This window comes from Triturus cristatus, chromosome 7 (genome assembly GCF_964204655.1).
Source record: "Triturus cristatus chromosome 7, aTriCri1.1, whole genome shotgun sequence".
Classification (NCBI taxonomy): domain Eukaryota; kingdom Metazoa; phylum Chordata; class Amphibia; order Caudata; family Salamandridae; genus Triturus; species Triturus cristatus.
The window spans coordinates 1561615119-1561618601 of record NC_140590.1 but is presented as its reverse complement, the minus strand read 5'-3'; positions in this window follow the sequence as shown (position 1 = coordinate 1561618601).

The window sequence follows — 3483 nt, the reverse complement described above, 5'->3', positions numbered from 1 at the left end:
TTCTACAGGCCTGGTTTTCCACAGACAGGGAGTGGCTAACAGATGAATTCTTGGCAAGCTGAGCTGTGGTGATCTTTCTTGTAAATACATTGTGTTCTGGGGGGCGCCGTGTTTGCATTTCTTAAAGCAATTGTTGCCCCCAGTCCTTTCCTCCAGCAATTCTCAAGCCACTACAAAATGTCAAGATAAGGTTAACTCCTGTGATTAATGCTCTTCCTAAGGAGAGATCTGAGTTTTATCTAGTTTAGATGTTGTCTCACTTTAAAGAGCAGTGCTAGTAATAATATGCCTGTTGCAAAGAATGTGTACTGGAGTTTGCACAGGTTAGGCTGGAGTTTGCACAGGTTATCCTGGAGCTTGCACGTGTTATCCTTTAGTTTGCACAGGTTATCCTGGAGCTTGCACATGTTCTCCTTTAGTTTGCACAGGTTAGCTTGGAGCTTGCACATGGTATCATGGAGTTTGCACAGGTTATCCAGGAGTTTGCACAGGTCAGCCTAGAGCGTGCACAGGTTATCCTGGAGCTTGCACATGTTATGCAGGAGTTTGCACAGGTTATCCAGGGTTTTGCACTGGTTAGTCTGCAGTTTGCACAGGTTAACCAGGAGTTTGTACAGGTTAGCCTGGAAATTGCACAAGTTAGCCTGGGGCCTGGAGTTTGCACAGGTGAGTCTGGAGTATGCCAGATTATCCAGGAGCATGTACAGGTCAGCCTGGAGTTTGCATAGGTTATCCAGGAGCATTCACAGGTCAGCCTGGAGGTTGCACAGATATCAAGGACTTTGCAGAGTTTATCTAGGAACTTGCCTGGATTAGCTGGGAGTTTGCACAAGTTATCCTGGAGATCACACACTTTAGCCTGGAGCATGTACAGGTTATCCTGGAGTTTGTACAGGTTATCCTGGAGTTTGCACAGGTTGTCCAGGAGCTTGCATAGGTTGTCCTGAAGTTTGTACAGTTTATGCAGGAGTTTGCACAGGTTATCCTGGAGATCGCACACGTTAGCCTGGAGCTTGCACAGGTTAGCATGGAGTATGCACAGGTTATCCAGGAGATTGTGCAGGTCATCTTGGAGTTTGCACGTGTTATCCTGGTTAGCCTGCAGCTTGCATTGCTGCTGCAGTCTTTCACTGGCTCAGGTCACACTAGCTCTGCAGTGTGACATCTTTCTCTCCAAGTCAAACATGTAATTTGCAGTTCGCTGCGTGCCTCCCTTCACATATGCAACATGTGAACTGTGCTGTGCAGGTTACAAAGTGCATATAATGTAAATAGGTCAGTGGGTTACTGCTTTAAAAAGAGACATCCTTTGTTTAAGTTAAAATCCTATTATAGAACAATGAATTCTATCATCAAAGATCTGAATGCACACTGCAAAGTTTAGATTAGAGCATAGATTAATGTTGCAAAAAGGGTTTATTTGGGTAGCAATCGATTCTTATTAGTAAAGAGAACCCCCAACTATGGTGTTCCGTTTTCAGTTCTGAGTTTGTGCTTCTCAAGACCAAGCACTCCCCAACTATACTGCCTACTAGTATGGATGACATGTCACTCCTACACCTTGTAAACCTCTGACTTAAGTAACGTTTCCTATATACTGATTTACAAAAGTATGATTGATTGTCTCTGTGTAATGAGAGTTTGATGCAAAGTACTCCCTACACTGATATGAGTGGTGCTATAACTTATTAAATGCATGGGAGAGAGAGGGGTTATGGAGACTTGGGCGGTGTTAAAATGTGATGCGGAAGGAATCCATGATGGAGGTGGTCATTTGGGGCACCAGCCAACATTGTCGCACCGGGCTTCACCAACGCTAAAGCTTGCCTGATTACAAAGTTAAAAGTGCAATTAAGGACTGTGTTCAAACCTTTGTCAAGTGTTATTGAAGCACAGCCAGCAAGATGTTTTACTGTTGTGCTTTGTGTTTTTTTTTCTCTCATTGAAGCAAACAATGTCATTGTTTACAGTTTGACGCTTCTAGGCAGCATCTACCTCTTTAGAGAGCCACAGCAGCCCTGCCAATTACCACGCAACAGGGGTTAGACTAACGCATTTTAATGTGGTGGTCCGCATCACTGCATTAAGATGCATAGTCACGCATCATTAGCGCCTTGACCCCACCTGTTGCAATGCGCTGTGAGGCACAAGCTGGCCGGGAGAGTGTCACTGTGACAGACCAGAGTACTCAGGAGATGGATTAGAAAAGCAGCGCAGCAAGTGCTACTGTGCGGCACTGATGAAACCCACACTCTGCATTCTGGTCTCTGTAAGTTAATTTGGCAGACTACCAATACATGGTTAACAGCCTGCATCTACAGTCTGCTCAGCAACTGAATGCAATGAATCATTCAGTCCCGACCGCGCCCTCAGAGGCTGTACCGTCATGTCCCGTGTCTTGACTGTCATAACATGATCACCCTATCCGGTGTCTGTCAGTGTTATAGGGTGGCATTCCCAAAGTTGCCTTAAAACATTTTGACCAGGGCTGCTTACCTTACAAATGTCAAATGTACACCACTCCACATTCATGTTCCCAAAAACCCTTGTGGAAAACCTGACCATCCTGCCTCACCCTGTAAAATTGTAATATAAAAGTATCCCAATTCTTACTTTAACATGCTTTAAAATACATCATTTGTTGCACATTTTCACCATAAATCCTCGGGGAAGTTTATACTATAAGCAACAAAATGCAAATGAAAATACATCATCTGCTTTGAAATCACATTAATATAGCAGATTTATTTCTAAAACTTTAAGGCACTATAACCCCCAACCAGATATTCCTGGCTACAGGCCTGGGTGGGTGGTCAAATGGCCAAACCTTTGACGTTCCCTTACTCATTCGGGCCGTCGGAGGAGTTTGTTTTTGACAGATATTGAGTCGTTTTTGTGGCTGACATACAGGAGGTCTGCGCGACTATAAATGAGCCGGGTGGATCTTCGGTTTGGTGGAAAGGGTACACAATGGAGTACCCTCTCTGCCAAACTCTAAACACATGTCGCAAGTCTCAAAGAAGGCCTCACTATTAAACATTTATTTAACTTTACTCCCTTCGCCACGTGGCATAAATATCACTACAGAATCTGTGTACATCATGTGAATCTAGAACAGGTTTGCACTGCAAAAAGCAACTGGTTATTTACACTTAATAGTAGTACCCCCCCTCAGTTAGAGTGCACAATAAATAAAGGGGAAAATAACTACTTAAACTAATAAGTTGGAGGGTACAAATGGTAATTATGTATAGCTGAAGCCAAAGATTACATGGAGTAGTTAATGTTCCCATACACTAATGGTACACATGTTTTTTCCGAAATATGGTCACATACTTAGCAATCAGCATGAGGTATGTGGTGCAAAGTATAATCGCATTGTTGCTTCGTCACAGAACTACAAGCAATTAAAGTTAGTTGAGTAATAAGTAATTTAATGTATTAATTCTTAAGTACAATGTGCGGCTGTCCACATACAACTGC